At 43.0% G+C, this 21,266-nt stretch overlaps 1 protein-coding gene across 7 annotated transcripts in view; it reads right to left on the minus strand.

Annotated features, from left to right (window-relative positions):
- Window positions 1–21,266, minus strand: part of COL8A1 (collagen type VIII alpha 1 chain) — a 94,139-nt gene that overhangs the window by 59,281 nt on the left and 13,592 nt on the right. The window contains exons 1-3 of one of the 7 annotated variants that reach the window (XM_081859700.1): window positions 12,593–12,783; window positions 11,622–11,710; window positions 1,479–1,571 (exon numbers count right to left, since the gene is read on the minus strand). The exons of 3 other annotated variants lie outside the window; for them this stretch is intronic. The gene's annotated coding sequence lies outside the window, so the exon portion shown is untranslated. Of the gene's footprint in view, window positions 1–1,478; window positions 1,572–11,621; window positions 11,711–12,592; window positions 12,784–21,266 lie in introns of those variants that run through there. 3 more of the 7 variants (XM_081859698.1, XM_081859699.1, XM_081859697.1) reach the window with 3 other exon arrangements.

Below are 21,266 nucleotides of genomic sequence, written 5' to 3' on the forward strand. Positions count from 1 at the left end.
TTTCAGTCCTAGCACACACAGTTCTCCAATCTAAAGTTGGAAGGACTAACATGTTATTATTATTTTTAAAATTAAGGAACACTTTAATTGAACATAATTTAAAAAAGGTGTATCATTATAAAAGTTAACTATTACAATTCCCTATATATTTATCTAATGTACAAGAATTATTATCCATATATAAGAAACCTACTATATTTTTTATGAATGCGTTCCAGATAACACTATATTTGTCCATGCAAAGTCTACATCTATAAGCAGTCCATTCATAATTTGCAACTGTAGTCATATCTTTAATCCACTGATTAAATGGACCTGTACATTCATCTTTCCAGTGCATCAGTATCAGTATTTTGGTCGCAAAAGGGGCATGACATACCCATTTACGTTGTCCAGGTATCACATTCCACATATGTAGCTCAAAAGAATATTTTCCTATGAAAACTTAATATTTTTCTGCACAGTCTTATTTATGTAATCCACCACTTTCTCCCAAAACTTAGTAAGTGTAGGGCATTGTAAAAACATGTGTTTTAAAGAAAGATGCTTCTGACTAAATCTCCAACAATTTTAATAGGAGTTCTCTCAGACCACACATTATCAATATGTTATTGCAAAGTAAGAAAGGTTGTAACTGAGTAGTAGGACATCTGTTTTGAATGCAGAAGGTCCTAGGATCCAATCTCTAGCACCTCCTGGTAGGGCTGCCTGAAACCATGGAGTACCACTGCCAGTCAGTGTAGACAATACTGAGTTAGATGGATCAATGTTCTGGCCTAATATAAGGCAGCTTCCCATGTTCCTGTTCCTGGGAACTACACACATGCCATCTTGGATTCCATGAAGGAAGAAAGATGGGATATAAATAGAATATAATAAAATAAACACAGCCCTCTCGGTCTCTGTTATAAAGATCATTTGTCATGAGAAATGGAATAGTGACAGTAATTTTCTTATATCCAAAAAGCAAAGCCTACTTGGCATATAGTTTTCAATAGAAGTATAAAGAAACCCAAGTTCTTTGGAAAGCTTCAATTAATAATAGCAAATTGTTGTTGTCATTACTTATTTCTACTATGTCTTATTCAAGAAATTAGACTGTCTCATCACAATAATTTGATAGTTTAGTCTGCAGGACTTCTGCTCTCATCCTTAAAAGTAGGAACAAGACAGTTTGAAAATGTCATGTCTCAATAGCTCTGTAAGTTGATTATATTAAGAGCTGGATATGAGCAAAGCCATTACATCACTTTTCAGGGCAGAGAAGAGGCAGGGGAAAGTGTGACTGAGTTGAATAAGGATAAGGAAGATCCAGATTCAAATACCTAACCAGCCATGAAGCTCCTCGGAGGACCGTGGAGCAGTCGCTGTCCCTCTCAGTCTAATCTACTTCACAGGTTGTTGTAAGAATAAAACGGGGGAAAGGGGGGCATGGTACCCGGAGCTCTTTGGAGTAAGAATGAGGAGAATGAACTCACACAGATTCTCAAGAACCTTCCTAAAAACTCTCCCCTGAATCCTCAGCATATTAGCTCCATTCTTTTCATGTGGCTTGTTTTTGTTTCCAGTCCCTATGGTTTCAAAGGAAAACAAGAGGGTTGTGTATTTATTCTCAAGTCCCAGAAAACAAAATCAATCTTTTAGAAATTTCCAAGGCCATCTCATGATGTCCGAACTGCCTGTTTGTAACTCTGAGTAACTGGAGACAGGAAACTCTTCTGGTGTGCTGATATCTCATTTTCATATACATATGTGGCTTTTCTGTGATGGTTCATATGGAGAATCCTCATTTCTCCCCCCTGCGCACACACATGACAGCTAATATGTTCTGGCACCTATGGCACTTTTATAAAGATATGAGTACCAGCACCTCATTTTTTTTTAACCAACACACACACACACACACCCCCCCTTTCCAGCACCACTGATGAGAATGAAAAGAGATAGAATTTCTCTATCACAGCCTTCATTAAGGGAAAGGTTCTGATGATTTACAGGTGGCTGTGCAGGAGCCCCCCTCCCAATGTCTTGCTGTTCATCAAACTCCTCCAAGTCACCTGGTGTTAATTATAATGTTCTATAATGCCGGAGGACTAGCCAGCAGAGTCGCAGCACAAGCGCCGGCTCTGTGGATACACTCTGTTTCTTTTGAAAAGAAACATCCCGTCTTCAGATTGTATATTCCTCCTGGATTAAATTTCTGTGAACCTTGTGCGGAGTTAAAGTGACTGAGGAAAGCGTGAGCCTGGCTTTGAATCAACTTCTTATTTTCAGGATAGAAACTACCTCCCTGCACAATATACAAAGGCTCCCAAGCTGCAGGCTGCAGTATTCAGACCAGTGGCCGAAAGAGAAAGAGCCAGGCATGTAACAATATGGGGTTGGGAAGTCAGGCCTGGTTCACCCAGAATATGTACTGCTACGCAGAGGCCCAATGGTACTTCATGTAGCACCTGTGCCAAGTTGACTAGGCCTGCCTTCCCATCAGCCACCACATAGTTGCAGTAGCTCAATATAAAAACACATATCACCACACTGGTGGCTACTGCTGTGGACTGCACGCTTTGCATGAAAATGGTCCCAGCTTCAGTTCTTAGCATCTCTAGGTAGGACCAAGGGGAAAACCTCATCTGAAACCACAGAGAGCCACTCACAGTCAGTGTACAGCCAGGAACAATTGTGGACTCATTTTGAGATTGTAATTGTTCCTTTGCAGCCATACGATGTCAAGCGCTCAGGACCACAATACCTCAATGTCCACCTCTCTCCATATGAACCTACCCGGACTCTGAGATCATCTTCTAAGGCCTTTCTTCATGTGCCTCCTCCATGAGAGGTCTGGAGAGTAGCAACACGAGAATACAGTGGCTCCCCATTTGTGGAATGCTCTCCCTAGGAAGGTTCAGCTGGTGCCTTCATTATACACATTTGGGTGCCAGACAAAAATGTTCCTCTTTAACCAGGCCTTTGGCTGATTGACATCCAATGTTCCTTTAAAACATGTTGAGGAGGGGGAGATTACTGGGTTGTTCTCGTTTATGTTTTTATTATAGGTAGGCATGGTTTGCCGCTTATATTCAGCAATGGCAGCAAGAGCAAGGAGGAAGAGGAAAGCCAAAGGGCTCTGGCCAAACCCGACATCGCCATGTGGAGTCACTAGGCAGCTCCCTCCCTCTAAATTTCTCATGGTGTTCAGTGTTGGGTGACCAAGTGGCCACCATTTAAATTCCTTAGTGTTGTTAACACAGTGTCACTCAAGGGCATTGGGGGAAATGTAAATGGTGATCACCCAGTACCACTGGCTGGAAGAACACAAGCACTGCAACAAGAAGTGAGCCTATTAAGGCTATACACCAAAGCCCCTATCAAAGCCTGTAGCTGGCCCGGGCTCTGTGGGTTGGCAGTCAGACCCCTGTTGGGGTGTGGGCTTTGACAGGCTTTGAAACCTTGACATTAGCCTGGTTTCTGTGTTTATTTTAAATGTTGACCTGTATGTGATGCCACAGAAGAGATCTGCAGCAACTAATGGAAAGAAGGCATACAATAGTGCCATGGAAGATGGGTTTTAGTTTTAGAAAACCATCCAACACATTTCAGTCCTGTTACTCTCCCTACAAAGTTCTTCCTCCCAACTCTTTTCAGGTATAATAGATTACCTTATTTAACGTGTGTGCTATCCCTAACCCCCTGGATTTATAATGAAAGCGGGGAGCCCACAGAGTAGGGATACTCAAGGAATTTGATTTGTGAATTGCAACATGAACTGACCTGGTTTACAGATCCTAGAAAAAATGGGCTGATCAAAACATGGCAGTCAATCAGATTTTGCATTTCTCCCAATTTTGTGATACAGGCCTTGGCTAAAAACAAACAAACATGCATTTAAAATGTCTGTTTTGCCTATTTTAGAATAAAATAAGTGGAGATGAATTATGCCATTAATGTACATTTTGTGATAAAATATGCATTAAAATACACATTTTTGTTCAATTAAAAAAAATCACAGAAAAGGAACAGAGGAGGCATGCCAATAATATGTCTGAAATTGACATGCACAGAAAATAGTGTGACTCAGCCATCCCTAGTCCAGACAGTCTCTTCAATGAAGTGCCGCTGCCATGGGGAAACCACATTCTCCCAGAACATGCTGTGTGGCTGCTGGGATGCTATTTTAGAAGTTGCCCTGTTCTTACCCTGCTCCGCACATCCTTTACATCCCCACTGGCTCATCTGCATGAGTTCTTACTGCATGTTACATGGGCACACTTGAATTTCCCCTCCTCAGGGCCATTATGCCTACAGACAAGCACAGGTGCACCCAGCCATCAGCTCCCTCACTCTCTTCACTGAAGTTGCTTCCTTGAAGGATACAGTTGGTACCCACAGGGTTGCAGTGCAACTGCAGGGCACACCCCTTCCAGAATTGTTACTGACCCCTTCACCAGCTCCATTTCAGTCTAACTGAATGAAAATAGCAATTAATTCATGTTTTGAAAAATCCAGCTGTTTTGAGTGTCCCCTTGACTAATGGAAAAAATGAGCTTTGGCCATATTCCGTATAAGCACCTAAATACATGCATGTGTGTTTATTTTTTTTGCTTGCTCCTAAAACTGGAAGTCCTGGTTTTTTGGGCTTTTTTTAGATTGATACCACCTGTGTGGAGGCATACAAGGCATCTAATGTGTGTCAGAAGGTTCTAAACATTTCCAGTCCCACTTGATTAAAGGCTTAGCGTACTGTATTGGAACCCTTCATCTAATTTGCACCAATCTTCATTATGTGCCATTCAAGGCTTTGCTCTCCAGCTGATCCAGCACAATGAACTTTTTTTTTAGGGTTCCTTAGGTGCAAGATTACACTTTATTAAGAAATAAACGTTGAGAAAAGAATGTGGGTCTGAATATATTTCTATGGCTTCCACGCCTAACCGTCTCTTTACGGTTGTAAAAATATGTTTTCAATTACTCTTAAAACCTTTGATTCAACCTAGTTTGAGAAAGTCAAGATGAACAGTGTGCTCCCCCCCCCTTTTTTCTTCTTTTTACTGCCCACACAACATAGCATGCATTTGAGCTCAGGAAGAAAGAAAACCCTCCAATGTAACATTCAGATAGGAACACAGAATGTAACAAGACACATTCTGAATGGAAAGTACAGAACAGCCAAGAGCTGACTTTGGACCAATTCATCTCCTCATGGTTGAAAGAATGGTATGTAAAGCAGACAGGAAAAAGTTTGAGAATTAAGGAAATTTTATTAAGCCCTGGAAGAGAATAAAAAAGGAGGGGGAAGCCTACGAGTCATGTTTGCTTAAAAACCGTTTTTCAGGCCATCTCAGAGATTATGCCAAGTCTTCAACTGGCAAGTGATTCAGGATGAGCCAGCTTCCCCATTCCATTCTGTGACTGCTCAGAGGGTTTGCTCTGCCCTGCGTTCCACGCCTTGTGGGTTGTGCTTTTAATAAGGAATTCAAGCTGGAACTCGAGCATGCAGAGTTTTCATCAGCTCTCAGTTCCTACCACTTGTTGACATCTCACCACCACCACCAGTCTGGCTGCAAATGCAGGTGTCCACCATCAATCAAAGACTGCAAAATGCAGTTCTGATGTGAATGACGTACAATTGCATCAACATTCTTTATTTTTACTGATGTGCCCATGTTCTCCAACGCAGTGCTAAAATGCCACACGCGACCATGAAAAGATCTGTTTGTGGATGTAGCTGAAATCACATCAAGGCTGCAGTTTGATCACTACATGCATGTGCATCCATATTGTATGTATGTGTTTGTATGCTTCAAGGGGAGTCAGAAATGCAGAACTGAAAGCTCAGCTATTACAGACTAGATACATCTAAGCTATTAATCAAGATAATTTAAGAAGGATATTAACAAGCTGGAATGTGTGCAGAGGCGGGCAACCAAGATGATCAAGGGTCAGGAAACTAAGCTTTATGAGGAATGGTTGAAGGAGCTGGGTATGTTTAGCCTGGAAAAGAGGAGTGAGAGGAGGTATGATAGCCATCTTCAAGTATCTAAAAGGCTGTCACAAGTAAGATGGAGAAAGCTTGTTTTTCCCCCTGCTGTAGAGGGTAGGACTTGAACCAGTGGCTTCAAGTTTCAAGAAAGGATATTCCGACTAACAACAAGAATAATTTTCTGACAGTAAGAGCTGTTTGACTATAGAGCTGACTCCCTTGAGAGGTGGTAGACTCTCCTTCATTGGAAGTTTTTAAGCATAGATTGGATGGCCACCTGTCATGGATGCTTTAGATGGGATTCCTGCATTGCAGGGGGTTGGACTAGATGAGCCTTTGGGTCTCTTCCAACTCTATGATTCTGATTCTATCATCATTTATCTATGAGTCTGTGAAACTCTTAAAAAAAAATGGCCATCTACTGTTCTTTAACAGATCTCCTGGGACAGGAAGTTCTGCAATTCTGAAGAAGCCAGCAAAAATGCCTCTGTGCACTAAGAAACTCTAATGCTTTGGTGGGGGCTCCTGAGGGCCACATTCCTTTGTAGGAAACATTCTTGGGGCCACATGCCAGAAGTGAGTGGGGCCAGAGCCATAAGTGTGTGGAACAATGGGTGTGCGAGCACAATTCCAGGTGTTGGTGCTGACCTTTAAAGCCCTAAACGGCTTTGGTCCTGTATACCTGAAGGAGTGTCTCCACCCCCATCATCCAGCCCGGACACTGAGGTCCAGCACCGAGGGCCTTCTGGCGGTTCCCTCGCTGCAAGAGGTGAGGTTACAGGGAACCAGGCAGAGGGCTTTCTCGGTAGTGGCGCCTGCCCTGTGGAACGCCCTCCCAGCAGATGTCAAGGCAATAAGCAACTATTTTACTTCTAAAAGACAACTGAAGGTGGCCCTGTTTAGGGAAGTTTTTAATGTCTGATGCTGTATTGTTTTTAATATTTAGTTGGAAGCCACCCAGAGTGGCTGGGGAAACCCAGCCAGATGGGCGGGGTATAAATAATAAATTATTATTATTATTATTATTATTATTATTATTATTATTATTATATATAGTGGTACCTCAGGTTACAGACACTTCAGGTTACAGACTCCGCTAACTCAGAAATAGTACCTCAGGTTAAGAACTTTGCTTCAGGAGGAGAACAGAAATCAAGCGGCGGTGGCGCGAGTCCCCATTAGCTAAAGTGGTACCTCAGGTTAAGAACAGTTTCGGGTTAAGAACATACCTCCTGAATGAATTAAGTTCTTAACCTGAGGTACCACAGACCACTGAATACACATACCAGTTGGTCAAGATCACTTGAGCAGAAAGGTGTGGAGCAAGGCCAATGTGGAGTGTGGCCTGGGGAAAGTCCTAAGAGCCAGATAGAGAACTGAAGGGCCATGGTTGGGCCTTGAGCCTGAAGTTCCTCATTCCTGCTCTAATGTATTGGTCATATAAGAGCACAGTCCCAATGATTATTCAATCTGGATAATGTTCAGACAAATGTGAATCCTGGGTATAGGAAAGTTTTTATCCTACTGCCAACATTCCCTTTTAGCCGAACATTATTCAGATATTTGGGATATGTTGGTGGCAGGATCCTTGGGTAAAGTCTTGGTATTAGAATTGTGGAGTTGGATGGGACCCTAAGAGTCATCTAGTTCAGCCCCCTGCAATGCAGTAATAAAATTAATATGAAGGCAGCACAGGAAAACAGAATGTGCTCTTTTGGGTTATGAATACTTGCTTTGTGGTGGTTGTGACTATTACATTGACATTTTAAATGTTATTTATTTCATAAAATTTATGTACAAACCCCTCAAATCTCCACCGTTCAATATTCCCTGGACACCTTTCTTTCTTTCTATATCCTGCAACTTCTGTCAAAGGATGCCAGATTCTTTCATTTGTCATATCTATACCACAGAGGCAAACTGGTGAATAAGTATTCCCTCTATTCTGGGGACTTAGAAGTCTATGAGGAGATTAACAATCCTTAACAGAGTTCCCAGCAGCTTCCTCAAACTAGTTCCAGTATTCTTTGGGGGAAGTCAAAATGGACAAGCCAGTATAAAATCATTCCAAGTACATAAAACAGATATGCCTATTTAGGCACTGTAAGCTGTCCGGAATGGCTGGGGAAACCCAGTCATATGGGTAGGGTGTAAACATTGTTGTTGTTGTTTACCTGTTGCATTTCTGCAGCAGTTATGTGCTTGTTATAATGAACCAAAACTCTGAGAAACTATTCTACAATATGAATGAGTGTTGGAGAAGAATGAAAGTAGTAGTATTTCATCTGCTTAATCCAAAGTTAGTGTGTGCGGCTTATCAGACACCAGACTGGATTGCAGCTAATACTCTAGTTGGGTCCCCTTCCCCCGCCCGCAATAAGCGAAAAGCAGTTGACAGATCCAAAATGCACACTCTTCTCCCATGAAAACATTTTTTCCATTCTTGCTTTTCCAAAAAAATGGAAAGTTCAAAGCTTAACTACTTCTTGTTATGAAAGAATGAATTTTCTACAAGAGGCTTGGACAAAGACATGAGCCTATGTAATTGCCCTGTGGCTGGGTGGATCGGGAAGAAGCAGGGAGGGGCGGGTGGAGATTTTACTTGTCAAGAAGCAACGGGAAGCAAATACATTTGTCTGGATTAAGAAAGATCCAACATTACGTTTTCAAATCTGGGCTGCTGGTGTTTATCATTTGCTTATATACCTCAAACGGACAAGTCAAATCTAACGAGGGAAAGAAGCAAAATAATGCTGTGGTTTGATCCAAAGTAGCCCTTCCCTTTGCAAAAGCAGTTCTTCACAGAAGTTCACAAGTTCCGGCGCTTTTGCAAGCTGAAGTGCAAGATGTGGGTGGGTAGGTGGCAAAAGCAACATTCCCTTGTTCCTTTTTCTCCCTGTAGCCCATAGCTGTCAACCTTCCCTTTTTTTTGCAGGAAATTCCCTTATTCCAGTGCCGTTTCCTGCTGCTTCCCACTGCTATCCCGGATTGGTAGATATCCCGTAGACTGTCCCTGGGACAGGTGAGGCTTGCTGTTGTTGTTTAGTCGTTTAGTCGCGTCCGACTCTTCATGACCCCATGGACCAGAGCACTCCTGTCTTCCACTGCCTCCCGTAGTTTGGTCAGACTCATGTTTGTAGCTTTGAGAATACTGTCCAACCATCTCGTCCTCTGTCGTCGCCTTCTCCTTGTGCCCTCCATCTTCCCCAACATCAGGGTCTTCTCCAGAGAGTCTTCTCTTCTCATGAGGTGGGCAAAATATTGGAGCCTCAGCTTCACGATCTGTCCTTCCAGTGAGCAAGGTGAGGCTGCTGATCCCTTATTTTGGAGGCTGCTGATCCCTTATTTTCAAATCTGAAAGTTGACAGCTATGCTGTAGCCCCCTGCACTGCCTATGGGGCTGGTCTACCCAGGAGGTGGGTCATACAAGAAGTGGGTCAGTGGTAGGAGTGCAAGAGGCTTTGCTCGCCCCACTGCTTCTGCCACTGCATGGCAGACATATTGGGTTTCCTGGGCACACAAGTTGATGTGGGAAGTGTTCCCAAGGCAGAATATCTCCTCCTTCTTTATTCTTCTCCTAAAAGGCTAAGAGCATCCTGTTCAGGCAGGCCTTTGGCGACGAAGGCAGAGGCAGTGCTGATCACTGAGCTGCTATCAGGGTGCAGTGCATTTTAACTGCTCGTTCTAAATGTGTTCTGGTGCATTTTGATGATTGCTTTTGAACAGTTTGCTTTTATTGCTTTGTATTTTATAATGTTGTTTTTAAAAGGTTTATTGTATTTGTATATTGTAAACAAATTAGAGACACAGACAGACAGACAGTTAATTCTACTGATGTTTGGTTGTTTTCAAATTATTTTTCCTACGTTTTCTAGAATTCTTGTTTTAATTTGTAAGCCACTTTGAGTCCCATCAAAGAAAAAGGCAGGATATAAAGATAATAAGAATAATAAATTATCCTTGAAACACAACTTGAAAGAAAGGTGGGATATAAATACTAAAACTAACACCAGTGTTTAAAAGCTTCTGGTCTAGAGTGAAATTCCTTCAGCTGCCTCTTTTTTCCAGGAGTTTTAAAATGAAAGGCAGTGACAGTGACCCAGGGACATAGGAATACAGGGAACTGCCTGGGTTAGACCAAGGGTCCAGCTGGTCAGTATTATCAATACTAACTGGTAGCCAGCTTTCCAGCAATTCAGACAGAAAACTTTCTCATGCCTACCCGGAGTTGCTGGGGAATGAATCTGGGAACCTTCCACATACAAAGCACTTGTTGTCTCACTGCATTACAGCCCTTCCCCTTAATGCTTGTTGCTCATTAAAGCAGCTCCATCGCCTTCATGTTAATGCTTCCCATGTTTTGTAAATATGTGACAAGGACGTGTACAAACTCCCTCCAGTTTCTAGATACCATGCAAAATTGTCCTGGCGCAGGCACCTGCCTTTCTTATTTGATTTTATTATTCATCACAATATCACGGAACAAGTTTAGCTGTCCAAAGCTGCGATGAGACAAGGCACAGCTGAACAGTGGGCTTGTACAAAGTCTCGGCTCAGTCTCCGTCCACCAATTAGCCAGTGAGCTCCCCTGTTAGCATTGCTGATTTGTAAACACACGAATTACTCAGCTGTGATTACATCGCAATTTAAATGATTTATGCACCAGTAAAATGAACAGCAACTAGGTCATCATGGCACATCAAGTCTGGATGCTGAGAAGAGAAATGAGAGAGTTCCCACAAGGCAAGACACAGTGATAATGGCAAAAGCCTTTATTAAACTAACAGAACTAGACAACAGGGGCAAAGCAACTGCTAATATACATTTCTGAAGGCCTGGGCCACTCCCACTCGCAATGTGATTGGCTGTCTAAACTTCAAAGCTGCAAATCATGACTCAGAGTTTAAGGGCTAATGGCAGAGGCCCCAATCCTGAAATGATCTGTGATTGGATATCATGTATCAAATCAGAACACAGGGGCTCAGAATCCTTAGTCCAGACTCAAGCTCAGGCAAACACAGACCACTGAATACATAAGACTCTCCATCTTGCAGGCATAATCCACTGGATGGACTCCCAGAACAGCCTCAGTAGTAGCACAATCTGTCCAGATCATCTTCTGAGGCCCTACTTTGTGTCTTTGCAAGATGTGTCTCCTCCACAAAAGATCTAGAGGGTGGCAACACAAGAACAGGCCTTTTCTGCAGTGGCTCCCTGTCTGTGGAATGCTCTCTTCAGGGAAGTTCGCCTGGCTCCTTCATTATGCAGCTTTAGGCACCAGGCAAAAATGTTCCTTTTTAACCAGACCTTTGGTTGATTTGATTGACATCCTATGCCCTTTTAAAATGTCTTGGGGGGAGGGTTATTGGGTTGTTGTTTTTATTTTGATTATGTATTTTGTGGTTTTATATTCTGATTTTTTTCTGTGAACCACCCTGAAACCTGTGGATATAGGGCAGTATATAAATAAAAATAAATAATAAAAAAGAGGCTAGTATAGAAAATAACACTTTGAACACCATGGACAGAAAACTATTTCAAAAGGGAGCCCAGGCAAAAACTTGAGACCAACCCATCATCTGCATGTTGGTCAGAACAAGAATTAGAACTAGCGATAGAGGAGCAATTGTAAAGGCAAACTTACAAAATTAGCACTTTCCAAGGCAACATGCAAACTGAAACACAGCTGCCCTTCGAAATTGGCACTTCTCCAAATTTTGCAATGCTGTTCTCCTACAAGCAATATGTACAAAAAGTGCCTATATTAAACTGTGCATTAAAATGCATATATTAGTGGAAATAACATACAAAAAGGCATTCTATATGGGGATTGCTTTGTAAAAAAAATGTAGGAGAAATGGCATAGAAAAATGTGCTGACTAGGAGAAATTTGTGCTAAAATGCTGGCAATTTTTCATGAGATTTTTTTTCCTTTCATTTAAAAAGCTGCAAATTGTGAATTTAAGATTGGAAAAAGGATAAAGCGAGAGAACCCAAACTAGCATATTCATCCACCCCTAATTAGAAACTGGAGTTTGAAAGGGGCACATCAGTTGTTATGGACTGGTTGGATGCAAAGGAGTGGTAAGAGGCACCAGCTAGGGAACCCTCAAGGGAAGAAGGCTCAGAGCCAGGGGATTGGTGGTGGGACCACAATGAGTGGCAGAGGGAGAGGAGGGAACAGGGTGGGAGAAGGTGGTGTCGGAAGCTGAAGAGGCAACAGGGTTTAGTGAGCAGGAAAAGGCTGTGGCAGAGAGCAGTCCAGAAGCAGAGGCAGAAGCAGAGGCTGAAGATGAGAGAGGCCAAGAGGCTAATGAAGCCAGGGGTCTCTCCCTCCTGCAGTTACCAGTTCTCTCCCTGCACCCAGTCTCCCATTAGAAGGTGCAGCAAAGAGAGAGAATGTGAAGGAGTCTCAGGTTGCTGGGGAAGGACCTGGTGGGGGAGGAGGCTTAGGTAACTATGGGGAGGAGAGGACCTTCAGTCCTCACAACTGCTTCATTGGGGCAAGATCTACTGGGAAGAGTTGCTATGCTCACTAGGCCTGGCCTCCTGAGCTATTTGTTCCTTTGAATAAAAAGAATTAGCTTCATTGACACTGTGTGAGATATTACTGACCTGCTCCTGGCACCCATCTCAGGCATCAGTACTTTAAGAGCACAATAGCCCTGCTGAATTACCAATGGTTCATCTAGTTTAACATCCTGTTTCCCAGTCGGATGCTTCCATGAAGGCCACAGGTAGGCCATGAAGGCAACAGCCCTTCCCCTTCACTGTGATTGAAAGTCAGAGGCATATTGCCTCCAAGCCAGGTGGCTCCGTAGCTAATAGGTCTTATCAATGGCAACCTTCCCTTGAAAAGCCATCTAAGCCAGTGCCCATTGCCACATCTTGCGGTGTTGAATTCCAGAAGTTAATAATGTGTGAAATGGAATTCAATTGGAACATAGCTAGAATGCCTGCCCTGATTCTACCGCCAATCAGCTTCATTGTTTCCCCTTTGTTTGGCCCCAAGAGTGCCATTCCAATCCATATGAAGCTTTCTTTTTCAATCCATCACAAGGCAATGGAACATGCTGCATGCAGAAGCAGAAGGATTAAGTAGGCTGTAATATGCATAAATATTCTAATAAAAATCTTAGATTTACTGCTTGCAGAATTTATTGTGGAATTTGAGGATCTTAAGATGCTCAGATTCAAGGAGCCATGTCAAAACAGATTAGCATTAGAATATAGCCCTTTTGAGCAGTGCAGTCTGAATGCACGTAGGAGTAAGTAGGAATGGGCAAGGGAAGTCCTGCCAACTCAGTAATGGCCAGCAAGCAATCTGCATTGTTCTGAAATGGGATGCCATACCCAACACATAGAGCTTCCAAAGTGGAAAAGAGAACCCTGGTTAACCAAGCTTACCATCCCTGTGTTGGAAACCCTATGTGTGTAACACCAATTATGCAACGGCTAGGAAAAGCAGCACCAGTAGATTCTCCCCGTGCATTTTCACTTGCCTCTGTAATTCAAACAGAATGCCTGCAGAGCGATTATGCACTGCAAAAATCCAGATAGAAATGCATGGATATCACCTCATCTCGTTCTAGGAGTATAGCATACTAGCAGCTTCATAGCCGTCATGGCTTGGAATTCTACAAAACAACAGCAAAATCAGTGCAATTCTTAAAGTTTCAGTCCACCATCATGATTCAAAATGGAGTCCAGTGGTAGCCAAACACAGACGGAAACCTATTCCTTGATCCCAGGAATCATCATGCAAAATTTGATGATGACATCTTTAAGATGTGTCCAACTGGCTAGTAAACATACAAGCAACTTTCCAAAGTATTAACTTCATAACTTTTCCAGAAATTACACAAGAGCGCTTCCCAAGTTGAGGGTGCATGGGCTATTTAGTTACTACATCTTTAATTCCATTCTTCTTCAAAGAAGCTGAGGGCACTCCACCCAGTTCTCCGCCCTTCCATTTTATTCTCACAATAAGCCTGTGACTGACCTGAACAGGGATTTAAACCCACGTCTCCTCGAAAGAAAGAGCTCAGTACTGTACTAAGGCTCTGCCACACACTGGCCAACATACATTTTCCAGGTTAGGTGGGGGAACTTTGCAGGTTGCTATTCTTATTGCTGCTGTTGTTTGCAAAAACCGCTTCCCCCTCTGCTGTTGCTCCAGAGCCCCCAACTCCTCCCCACCGCCAGCTGCTCCTTTCCCAGAGTGATCCTTGCCAAAGCAGGAGTACGTAATAAAACATAATGAGATCATAGTTCTGCAGCTAATCAGATTTGGCTATGTGTCCATGTCACATGCCAATTCGGACTGAAGGTAAGGAACAATTCAGACTGAAGGCCAGTGTCCTCAAGGTGAATGGGGGGGGGGTCAGGGCAGGAGCCAACCATCCACATTTTTTCAAGGGATGAAAAAGATTGCAAAACATGTCCCAGGATTTAGGCCATTCCTGCCGACCATTTCCTTGTGGTGGAAACATACGCTTCAGTTTACACACTCCGCTAACCCAGAAATAGTGCTTCAGGTTAAGAACTTTGCTTCAGGATAAGAACAGAAATCGGGCTTTGGCGGTGCGGCGGCAGCAGGAGGCCCCATTAGCTAAAGTGGTGCTTCAGGTTAAGAACAGTTTCAGGTTAAGAACGGACCTCTGGAACGAATTATGTACTTAACCTGAGGTACCACTGTATCTGTATGCAGTGCTTCTTTTTTAAAAAATGTTTAGGGGTACTCTCATTTTGACTCAAGAAAGTCACCATTTTATAGTTCAAATTGGGAAAAAATAAATACAGTGGTACCTCGGGTTACATACGCTTCAGGTTACATATGTTTCAGGTTACAGACTCCGCTAACCCAGAAATAGTGCTTCAGGTTAAGAACTTTGCTTCAGGATAAGAACAGAAATCGTGCTCCGGCGGCGCGGTGGCAGCAGGAGGCCCCATTAGCTAAAGTGGTGCTTCAGGTTAAGAACAGTTTCAGGTTAAGAACAAACCTCCGGAACGAATTAAGTACTGTACGTAACCTGAGGTACCACTTTACAGTAAATGGACAAAAGTACGTAGATTCACAAAATGTTTAGAAGTATGCATACCTCTGCATCCCCCATGAAAAAAGCACTGTTTGTATGGATATAATTTGCCAGGAGACTGGCTACAAAAAGGAACAGGTAGAGCTAAGAACAACTTAACACTCTTTGCCAATGTGTCTGGCTTACCTACAGGCATCTGGCCTTTTTCTTGGCTGACTCAGATATCTGCATTTCTTTGGCACTTTGCATTTTGCCCATGCCTAGCCTTTCCACTTATTTTTAAGGAACAAGTATAGACTTGCGGTTAAGGCACCAGGATAGGAATTAACTGATCTGGTTTGTGTTTCTGGAGCTGGTACAGTTTTCCAGTGTTTTTCGCCAAGTGGCTGAAGCTGGAATTCTCCAAAGAGCTCAGCTTCACACACACAGGGGCAAATTTCCTGAAACATTCATCAGGCATCATCAAGCGAAGCGACTGTACCATCATATCTGGACCACAGATTTTGGGTGCACATCTCAACATCTCTCTGCACCCATTTCTGAACAAAGAAACTAACGTGATGCAACGGTCTTCATCCTATCAGGGAGAACATAATCCAGTCATCCTTGTCAGTTTTCAAAAAAATCTACCACATCCCCTTCCCGCCCATGTATAACTGTTTCATAAGTAGCTTGACCAATGAATCAAGTTGTTTGCCTCAGCTGCAAACCACAGGAAAGTGACTAACTGCAAATACTGTGGCTTCATTTAAAACCCCAATATTAATTTAAAATTCTTCTTGGCCAGAGGTGGCCAGCCTTTGGGGGCCTGTAGGCACAATGGCAAACTAAAGAAACTGGTGTCAGTGCCACACAAACACCGTAACCAAACACACCCCACAACCGAGTCTATTGGCTACAAGATAATGCTTCTTTCAAGTTGAATTTGGGTGAGGGGAAGGGTGCCGAGTACTAAAGGTCCATGTACACACCACTCCTTTAAAGCATATTCAAAACATGTTCGTTCCCTTAAAGAACATCGGCCACAGTAGTTTGCTTCTCACAGAGTTACAATGCCCAGCAGCTTTTAACAAACTACAGTGCCCAGAATTCTTTTAGGAGAGAAAGGTGCTTTGAATGTGCATTAAAGGTATAGTGTGTCTACAATGTCAGTAAACAAAAATCTGACTACATTATGATAGTGTATAATTAAATGTCTTTAATACAGTGGTACCTGTGGTTATGTACTTAATTCGTTCCGGAGGTCCGTTCTTAACCTGAAACTGTTCTTCACCTGAAGCACCACTTTAGCTAATGGGGCCTCCTGCTGCCACTGCGCCGCCAGAGCACGATTTCTGTTCTCATCCTGAAGCAAAGTTCTTAACCCGAGGTACTATTTCTGGGTTAGCGGAGTCTGTAACCTGAAGCGTATGTAACCTGAAGTGTATGTAACCCGAGGTACCACTGTAAAACACATTTTGGTTATTAAAAATGCATTTTACAACATTTAATAACTTTTTAAAATAAATGTTCTGCAGTGTTAATACACATCTGTAACCCTAGCCAAACTGCTGAAATCACCTCACAAACAGCAGACAGGTAGCTGTAATAACCTGTTGCAGCAAGAAACAGAATTCTGTGGCCCCCTAATGACTAACAAATATATTGTGGTATGAGCTTTCATGAGCAAAAGCCCACTTCATCAGACGCATGACAAACAACATGGGTGGAGGCAGGAGCATTGTGGGCACACCACAGAATGGCTACAACCACACTGCTGCTTATAAGATAGGAAACAGGAGCAAGATTCTGACAGTGAGGATAATAGTTGTTTTCTGTTAATGGTTGCCCATGGTTTGGTCTTGAGAAAAGGCATGGAAAGAAGTTGGCATATTCATCCCATGCTCTAATAAAACTAGTAATTTGATGATGCTGATGTTGATGCTGATGAACAGAAAGCAGCTAGCCACTAATACCATTATTACTATTAATTATTTTTGTGTATTACCTGCCCTTCATCCTAGGGTCCCAAGAATTTAAAACATTAAAAACAATTTAAAAACCTACAATTACAAAAGAAGTAATCAAAAGTAACGAAAGGTCATACAATTATTTAGATTTAGATTTCCAGTCTTTCTGCATTAGAAATCTCCAAGGCCATTTACTAAAAAGAGACTGTGTGATAGGATATGCTTTAGCTGTGCTTGCGGGTGGATCTAACAGTTACATTAGCATTATTTCGGTCTATTCCTCAGCTAGTTCTTCAACTGCTATTAAATTACAAGCAAAACTTGTGTATACACCCTTGCATGCCAAGAAAGCTTTCTAAAACTTTGTGTGGTTTTCTTTCCCATCCTGTTGGCTGGGTTTTGTTTTGCTCTCTTCCATCATCACCAACTGTCCTTTTAAATGGTTTATTAAGTCCCCCAGATAAATGTCCAACTGCCTATCCCTTCTATAATGAACAGCAACTTTTCCAGACATATATTAAAAGCAAGAAACAAATATGAAACAAATGGAAAATTGGTTTCGAACAATAGAACAATACCTACCAGGTAGATATGATGACAATGGAGAACAGAAGAGAGGTTAACCTTGCTTTATGCAGCTGCCAGATCAATGACTAAGTTTAGGATTAATGAGCCATTTGTCCCCTATTCCCTTTACACCATGCTACTTTTTGCAGGAACATATAAGCCCTCTTCAAAACAGATGTGACATAAATCACACACACTCACTTTCCACACATTGCAGATAACACATCACAGGGCTGGAGGGATAGTTAAACGCCGCAGAAGACAGAATCACAACTCAAAACGATATTGACAGGCCAGACCCATGCCGAAAACAAAAATTCAACAGAAATCAATGTTAAGTCCTGCATTTAGGCACAAAAAGCCCCAAAGGAACAAGTGTAGTCTGGGGAAGACCTGACTTGGCAGCAGTAAACATGAAAAGGTTCCATGTGTCCTAGTGAGCATGAGTCAGCACTGTGATATAGCAGCTAAGAAATGCAATCTTAGGAAGAGCTAAGAGAAACATAGTGTCCAGATAACAAGTAGTTTTGTTGCTTTCTGCTGCACTGGTCATATCACACTGGAGTGCTGTGTCTGGTTCTGAGCACCATATTTCAAAGAGAATGACAAACTAGAGCATAAGCAGAGGAGGACAACCAGGATGGCTTGGGGTCTGGAAGGTGAGTCGTATGAGGAATGGTTGAAAGACAATGCAGGTCACTCATGGTCAAAACCAAATCCAGCTTAACACACTGATCTGCAATCATTTATAAGCATAAAGGTAAAGGGACCCCTGACTATTAGGTCCAGTTGTGGCTGACTCTGGGGTTGCGGCGCTCATCTCGCTTTATTGGCCAAGGGAGCCAGCGTACAGCTTTCGGGTCATGTGGCCAGCATGACTAAGCCGCTTCTGGCAAACCAGAGCAGCGCACGGAAACGCCATTTACCTTCCCGCTGGAGTGGTACCTATTTATCTACTTGCACTTTGATGTGTTTTCGAACTGCTAGGTTGGCAGGAGCAGGGACCGAGCAATGGGAGCTCACCCCATTGTGGGGATTCGAACCACCGGCCTTCTGGATCAGCAAGTCCTAGGCTCTGTGGTTTAACCCACAGCGCCACCTGCATCCCTATTTATAAGCATAGTTCAGACTTAATGCTGAAGCATGGTTTGCAGTCTAAACCATGGTTTTAGCATTGAGTCTGCATGAGCCTTAGGCTCATACCATCAACCCATCTCCTACCAGCTTTTCTCCTTGTGATGTCCAAATGCAGGGAACTGTGGCCTGTTCTAACTGTGATTAGTTGTGTCAATTGATATCATAACCGTATGCAAGTTAAACCATCCCACTGAGGTCTATCAAGTCTTTTACCTACATAGGTGAGCTTACAACTTTAGCATTCAGCTCCAAAAACATTTGCCATGGGAGAAGAGCCATATTATGGTTCTGCACATTCAGCAGTGACCTCTCCTAGAGGCTGAGCTCTTTGGGGCCCCTTCAATTTTTTTGAGGAGAGGCTGGGTGCCTCAATGTCTGAAGAAATCAGGGGGCAGAGGACACCAAGCGTGGAGCCAAGCATGGTGTGGCTTCAACAGCCGGCTCCTTCTCCTTCTCCTGCCGCACAGGGGAAGGAGGCAGGAAGCAGTCCCTGGGCAAGCAGGGAATTGTGCGCCATGCGGCAGTTCCTGGCTGGTGGCAGCGGCAGTGGCAGCAGCAGCAGCAGCAGGAGCTGCCAGCCATTGAAGCCATGCTGCTGTAGCATTCGACTCCTCCTGGTGTTGCATGCATGACATCAGTCTGCCCCCAGAAACTCCCTCACAAATTGGAGCCTCTCTGCACAGCCAAGAGTGCCCATGGACAGATGTGCAACCACATCTGACTTCACAGTTAGCTCTTTCTGCATGATGTAAGCATCAGGCTTTAAGGAGTCATCCATGTTGACAAATTGGCCATTTCCCACCCTGCATGGCAAAATATTCAAATTTTGACATAGGAACCCCTATCCATCCTGCCTCTGACCCCAACCCATCATTTTATTCCCCTTCCTTCCCTCCCCCTTCCCTTTTTATGAAGATTACCCGCTCTGGGATCCCACAGCTAATTCTCCCCTGGTCTCCTCGCTGGCACAAATAGGACTAATTTAGCTAGCTAGCCCTGGTGATTATCTAATGTTTATTGGATGGATTTTCCCCCAAATTGATTTTTGAATTCTGAATATTGTTATTCATGTTTTATACTGTATTTTATGCTGTTTTCGTTGCATCAATTAAGTGTTTTAAATTTGTTGTTAGCTGCCCTGAGCCCGGTTTTCTGAACCAGGAACGGCAGGGTAAATAAAAATGTATTATTATACAGTAATTTATTATTATTACTATATCGCATCCTTGCAACTGTACTCTTCCCAAGCACTGAGATGCTTCATTTTTGTTTAGTTCTGAGAAGGCTCCACTCTTGTTTCACCCTGATTGACAGCTGTGGTGGGTTGGCAACATGCCACACAGGCCAACCAAGACTCACACGGGGAAGGGACTGGAAACTTCACAATACTTTTGACCATGGTCAGCATATCCTTAGAGAATCCATTCCATATGTAAAAAAAATGTTTTCTTGTATCCTTCTCAGCAGGGCTGGACAAAGCTGTTTAATGGAGAGCACAGAGCTCTTTGATGATCCCAAGTCTTTTGGTTTGGGGTTGTGGCCGTGTCCCCTTTGAAGCTAAAGATATGATTTACTACTTATGAAAAACCAAAGAATCAGCTTTGGCCTGGACTGTTTTGGAAAGCTCACTTTTCAACATTGCCTTGTTCTTCACTTCCAGCGCACACTGACAAGTAATGGCATTTCTGGAACAACTAAAACATGAGGGACTTTCTTCCTAAAGTCCAAATTAGCATTTTCTGCAGCAAACAATGTGAATGCTACTATGGCACATTTCATCTGCTGGCCAAGTGGAAATGAGCAGAGAGTTATTTCTTTCCTCTTTCAAAGAATGTGCTTTATAAGAAGTGGATGCCAGTGGAAGGTGCTGGCTTAACTGTTCTAAAGTGGAGCTGAATTAAATTTAGCACAAAGTAGGATCGGGCCAATTCTCCTTAGTTAAATTTGCTTGTAAAAATAAAAAAGAAAGAAACAATTTATGTCCGTCTAATTTGGCTTTCTCCCTTACGAATGCTGCTGGACTGAGATTTTGGGGAGTGGGGTAGGGAATCCATAATATAAAAGTGTTGCATTTGGCAAGCTGAGTCTTAACATTAAAGCTTAAAATTCCTCAGGGAGACTTAAGATTTAGGGGACAATCAAAGCCACACAGAGAGAAAGAGAGAGCGTGCATTGTGCTCATTGCCGTAGGGGACTGCATGGTCCCCTGAATTTTTGAAAAAATGAAATGCAGACATTTCTGTAGCGCAGTAGTATCCTACTTCACATACTACTTGTGCAAACAGGGAAGGAGAGAAGACAGAGGCTAAGAAACAGTGATCCTGGCCCTGCCCACAGGTCACACAGTTCCACCCCAGTCCTGCCACCCCAGCCTGCCACCCACGCTTTAGCATAGCCATCTGAAGGCCATCCTTTGCATGGAGGCTTCCCTAGATATTGGAACTCTGGATGATTTGTGTTCTGGGGAAGCCTCAGGTCAATACTAAAATAGCAAAGCCTTTCTCCTTCCCCAGACACAAAAAAGACAAAGGGACCCCAGACCATTAGGTCCAGTCGAGACCAACTCTGGGGTTGCGGCGCTCATCTTGCTTTATTGGC

This window comes from Podarcis erhardii, assembly GCF_964252035.2.
Source record: "Podarcis erhardii genome assembly, chromosome: 4".
Classification (NCBI taxonomy): domain Eukaryota; kingdom Metazoa; phylum Chordata; class Lepidosauria; order Squamata; family Lacertidae; genus Podarcis; species Podarcis erhardii.